A 6,375-nucleotide genomic window follows, 5' to 3' on the forward strand; every position below is an offset into this window, starting at 1 on the left:
TTCATTTGCGCAAAGAAAATGTTTTCTGACATTGAAATGATACAGTAATATTTAGAAAAATTAGAAATACTAGATAGTAAATTATCTGAAATTTAAGTAGATATTAAAAATACATATTTTAAAAAGTCGCTATTAAAAATTGATATTAGATCAAACGATAGAATTCTGTATATTTTTTCTTATGTTTTGCTATTATTCTGCATTAAGTACAGAATTGATATTGATATGTTTACATTCGATGTCTGCGATATATATTTTGTACACGATATCGCATTTTAACAGCAATTTCAATGCACGACGAAGGTTATTAATTACGAGAGTTTCAGAGCAAGGAACGTAATTAGTAACGATATTGGAAGTAACATAAATATTTGTATATGTTCTTAATCTATATTCGATCATTATTGTTGCTCATTATGTTAATAAAGAATTAAACTACTTACTACTATTACTACAGTTGAGAGTTTCATAAATCGAAATAAATTTAAAATATTGTGTTGAATGCTAACTAGTAATATAAATGAACTTCTAAACTCTTTTAGAAAATTGAAGATTTTGTGATATATGGAAAAAGCCAAAATATAAGAATACATAGAAAACTGTAGTAATTAAAATTATTTGATAACTATACCTACGTAATGCAATTGCAAATATTTATCAGTTAGTGTCAATTAATATAATCGTAAGAAATTCTCCCACATAACTTCATTTAGTGAAGGAAATAATAAAATTTGTGAGAATCGTGAAAATATAATTTTGACATGGTATCGTTAAAAACAATATACTGATTTAACAGTGAAAAAGATATAGATATGTCTTGTTCGACAAGTAAGCGAGCAGAAACTATAAATTCAATTGGAAAAACACGTCGTAAAGAAAGTTAGTAAAAAAACCATAAGGTGTATTATTTCATAAAGGAAACCAATTTTACAAAGAAGCGAAAAAATGGGAGCGTGGTTTATTGAAAGAAGCGAGAGAAAAAAAAACGTAAAACGTAAGAAGAACAATAAGATAGAAAAGAAGGTAGAGAAAAGGAGAAATAAACGATATCGTAGTCCGCGACTAAAAAGTTTCTTGAAACTGTGCTTAGAAAAAGTAGAACGTCGTAAGGAAGCAGAATAAACAAGGAGCAACACACTTTCTGGTGAATAAGCAACAGATTATGTTTCTGTTGACATAAAGGATTAACATCTTCCAGACATGAATTACCGAAGGACAAACAAAGCTCTGAGATTAGGTCTCGAATTCGAAATTGAGTTCTCGAATCGAAAGGGAAAACATGAGGAAGAAAATGAAGGTAGGAAAGAAATATTTTTGTTGTTGTTCTATGATATGTACGAAATTTGAAGAATCTTTGGAAGAGAGATTAATTATGCAATGTTTCTGATTTTAAATTAATTAAAAATTTTAACCCTTACCTCTGAAATCTTTAATTCTAACAATTAAATGTACTAAAGAACGCGTTGAAACATCATGGAAGAAATTTCACATTAATAGATACGTGCTTTTTATTTTAAAATCCATTAAAATCAAACAAACGTAAACTCTGTTACGATTATATTTGCTATTAAATCAAATGTTTAAAATTGTTATAAATGAGAATGCCATAGTATTATTAGAAGATGATAATATTAGAACAAATCTCGCATTAGGTGTAATTTTTAGATAGTCTATATAGACGAAAATAAAACAAAAGAAACAGGTTTCGGACAACCTAATATATTGTTAGCCTTTTCATGCACACGATATGTGCACTCTTCTTCGGATAGGTAATTTCTACCAGAGTTAATGGCCTTTATTGACATGAATCCTAAGCTACAATACTTAGAAAATTAAACATATCCTTTTCTGCCGTTTTCTTATTACGTGAGGAAATCTGTATGAAAACACCTCCGCAGTTCGTGGGCAGAGTTGGTGGCGGGGGTGGTGGAGGAGAGGGGAAGCAGAGGGACAACGTCGGATTTACATACTAAAATCCGAAAGTACGCAGCATATGTCCTTCTTTTCGTCCTACTATCGGATGTTCCTGCTTATACCATGAAACTATAGTCAATATTTGAAACTACTGTCAATAATTACCATTTGGTGTCGACTGAAAGAATTTTACCTAAGCGAAAAATATCGAACCAATTGAATGTAAGTTGGTAAGATTTGAGAAAAAAAAATTTTTTTTTTTGTTTTTTATTAGTTTATTGAATTATGCACGAATATAATAATAGAAATAGAACGAAATGGATCACACGTAATTCAATAAAATAATATAAAACAGAAATTGTTGTTCATCTATTATCACCTTATGAAGCGAAAGAATCTTTTCGGACTACCTAATATATATTTTTTTTAATTAATTTATATATATCATATATTTTATTTTATATTTATACTATATATTTTTTATTTGTATTATGTATTATATATTTTGTTATATTTTAATATCTAACTATTTGTTAGAAATTTACAAACGCATTCAATATCCAATAGAAACAAGTAAATATTCACTTGCCATTCTGCAACCACAGAATTTTTCTTGCAACGTTCAAAATTACTTTGCTCGCGACACAATACATTATGACGGTATCTTTTTTTTTTTTGTTTTTTTTTTATCGTGGGGAAATCCTCATGGACACTCGGCGATGTGTAGCAACGACCGTGTAGTGTCGGACTCCTACCGACTAAAACCCCACGGTGGTCATCCCGGCGTTCAGAGGTGCACCCGGGGTCTCTTGCGAATCACTACCGAGTGCAACCTCGTCGCCTATCTCCCTGCCGTTGTAGTTGTCTAGGGAGGCGTCCCGGCTTGAGTTGGAAAGCTAGGGGGAACCACTCCTCCTAGCGCCACGTCCCCTAATCTGACGCACCCGGGGCAGAGACGGCGGCGCCGCGCCCCTGCGTCGTACGGAGCCCCTGCGACGTTGATGCGACGATCTACTGGGATCGGCTCTTCTCTTCCGGTCCCTCTCTGCCCGCTCCTTTCTCTGCATAACCTCCTCGCAGTAGGCGCGGACAGCGCTAAACTCCCGGGGCCCTCGGAGCATGGCCTCAACGACCGCTTCCGGAGCCAACCTCTCGCCGATGTCGAGCTGCAGGACGCGCCGCGGTTCCGCTCACGCTGGACAGAACTCCAGCGTGTGCTGCGCCGTGTCCTCCTCTTCCCCGCAGTGGTGACAGGTGGACGTCACCTCCCGCCCGATCTTCAGCAGGTACTCACCGAAGACCCCGTGTCCGCTGAGCATCTGTGTCGTCCTGAATGTGAGCGGAACCCCGCCTTGATCTCTCCAAGCCTCCCAATTGGGAAGCACGGCGCGGACGGCTCGGTGTGGCCGCCGGGCGTCCTCCTCCATCAGCTGGGAACGCCACCGCTCCCAGATCTCCAGCTTTTTTTTCTCCTCACCAGGGTACGACTGCGCCGGATGGCCATCAGATCTTGGGCCCACACCGGTGCCCCGTAGAGGACCCGAGACCGGATCACTCCCTCGTAGAGTCGACGGACTCCCGACCCTGCTCCGCCTATATTCGGAAGAAGGCCGCACAAGGCGTTGGCTGCGGCCGTCACCCTCGGGACCAGGAGCTCGAAATGCGGTCCGAACGTCCACCGACTGTCGATGGTGAGGCCCAGGTACCTCATACGACACTTCACCGGCACCGCTTCGCCATTTATGGCCATGGACAAACCATCGGGAGGGGATCCCCTGCGGCGGCGGTCGAAGAACCATAGGGCCTCCGACTTGGCCGGCGACACGCTCAATCCCAGTCGCTGAATAGCGTGCACCGCGCATGCCACAGCGTCTTCCGTGAGAATCACGATCTCACTCCACCACCGTCCCCCGGCTAGCACCAATGTATCGTCGGCGTAACAAACCAAGCCCGTGCCCGGGGGCATCGGGCATCGAAGGACGGAGTCGTAGGCCGTGATCCACAAGAACGTTCCTAGTACCGAACCCTGCGGGACGCCGCGCTCCACACGTCTTCTCTCTTCCCCGTTCCTCCCAGTAAAGGTGATCCACCTATCTTTCAGGTAGGCTCCGATGACCTCAACCAGGTACGCCGGCACCTCGAAGTGTCGCAGAGCCTCCACTATTCTCGCCCAGGGGATAGAGTTGAAGGCGTTGCTGACGTCCAGGGAGACCGCTACCGCCGTTCCGTAGCGGGAAACCATGTCCTCCGCCATGCTCCTCACCCGCTTCACAGCATCCACCGTGGAGCGACCCCGGCGAAAGCCGTACTGACTGTCGTGCCATCCGGGAACCCGCCCCGAGATATGGGCCTCCAGACGGGCGGCGATCACCCTCTCGAAGAGCTTCCCGATCTCGTCCAGCAGGCATTTCGGCCTGTACGCCGACGGCGAGTCCGGCGGACGACCCTCCTTTCGCAGCAGGACCAATCTCGCCGTCCGCCACATCCGCGGGTAGATGCCCTCCCTCAGGCATCTGGTAAACAGATGCCGCACGCGAGGGGCCACCACCTCCATCTTCTCCACCCCGATTCGGCCCGGAATTCCGTCCGGACCCGCTGCCACGTCCCGGGACGCCATCTTCTTAGTCGCCGCGAGAAGCTCCTCCTGAGTGACCTGCACCTCCTCGCTCCGCTCCGTCGTCGCCGCCGTTGCTGTTGACGACGTCTCGCCCCTGCCGGAGGAGAGGGACGATCCCGATCGCCCCGCGTCGCTGTCCTGACGCGGAAACAGCGTCCCGATGCCCTTGGCATGCAGTACCGGATTCATGTTAGTGGTCAGCGGGGAGACCGCGGGTCGTAACTTCCTCGTTACCACATTGTACGGCCGCCCCCACGGGTCTGACTCAACCGCCTCGATCAGCTCCTTCCAAGACCGAGCCTTCGCCATCTTGATCTCCCGCTGCAGAGTCCGTCTCGCCACTCTGTAGACCCCGTAGCAGCGGGAGATCTCCTCTTCGTCGCGCGTCCTTCTACGTCGACGGGCCCTCAGAAATCTTCTGCGTGCCCGCACGCAGCTCGCCCGCAACTCCGCGATCTCCGGCGTCCACCAGTGAACGCAGCGGTTGCGTCCACCGCCCGGGACGGAGCGCGGCATCGAGGCGTCGCACGCCGCGCTCATGTATCCTTGGAGGATCTCCGCCTCCTCGTCGACGCTTCCCAGACTGGTCGTCCCTTGGGCGTCCCAGCTCCACGCCGAGACGATGGCTGCCGCCTGCAACATCTCCCTGTCCCGCTCCTGCAGGCGCCATCTGGGAGGTTGTGATGGGCCGGAGCGGCTCGCACCACCTCGGGCGACTTGGTTGTTATTTTCGTCCACGTCCTCCGAGACCACCTCCATAATTATGTAGAGGTGATCGGACAGGGTCCCGACGCCCTCGGCCACTCTCCAGTCACGGATCCTCGGGTACAGCTCCGAGGTGGCCCACGTGATGTCGACCACGGAGGACCCCCTCCACGCCACGCAGGTGCTCGCCGTACCCTTGTTTACCAGCAGGAGTCCGAGTCCCGCAGCCTAGTCTGTCAGCCATCTTCCACTGGTGTTCGTCGCGGAGTTCCCCCACTGCGTCGAGTGAGCATTGAAGTCCCCGAGGACCAGCACCTGGCGGGGAAAGCACCTTTTGACACATTCACCGACATCGTCTAGAAAGTCTCCGAACGCGGCCAGGCCGCTGTTGGGGGAGACGTAGACCGCCACCACCTCTATTCCTGTCCATACGATCGCGACGTAGCCGCTGCCACGGTCTAGCAGGGCGCCAATGGCGCCCAGGGTCGGCGTCCAAGTTACGGCCGTCAGTCCGTCCAAATCCCCGATCCAGTTGGGAGCGTCAGGGACGCGATACGGCTCGGCCACTGTCGCGAGGGCGACCTCTCCCTCACGGATGATCTGGAGGTGCAGGTCATGCGCCCTTCTCGATCTGCCCAAGTCGCATTGCAGGAGACGGTTAAAATCACTCAATCACCTCCATGGCCTCCTCCCGGCCATCCACCGCTGGATGTTCGACGGTGCTCCCCTCTTGCGTTACCTCCGCGGTCGGATCGCGGATCGGTGGCTTCCTCTTAGTTCTCGGCGGAGCACATACCGCCCCGCACATCCTGTGGTTGGCTGGCGCTCCCAGCGACTCGCACAACGGCCACTTGGGCGCGGAGGCAGGACACCCCCTGGCACGATGCCCGCTAACGCCACACCTGTAGCACAGATGCCCGCGATCCACGTTGGACGTGCAGGTTACCAGCACGTGCCCCAGCTCCAGGCACTTAAAGCACTGCAAGGGTCTCTTCGTGATAGCCGTGACCCTCGCCGTGGACCAGCCCAGAGCTACTTTCCAGTCCCGGGCTAATTTCCGGGCTCCGGTGACTGGGCACCTTACCCATGCAGTGCCAAGGCCGTATCTGGTGGTACGGATCTCTCCGACCTGCACCTCC

Source organism: Bombus fervidus, unplaced genomic scaffold, assembly GCF_041682495.2.
Source record: "Bombus fervidus isolate BK054 unplaced genomic scaffold, iyBomFerv1 scaffold0020, whole genome shotgun sequence".
Lineage (NCBI taxonomy): Eukaryota > Metazoa > Arthropoda > Insecta > Hymenoptera > Apidae > Bombus > Bombus fervidus.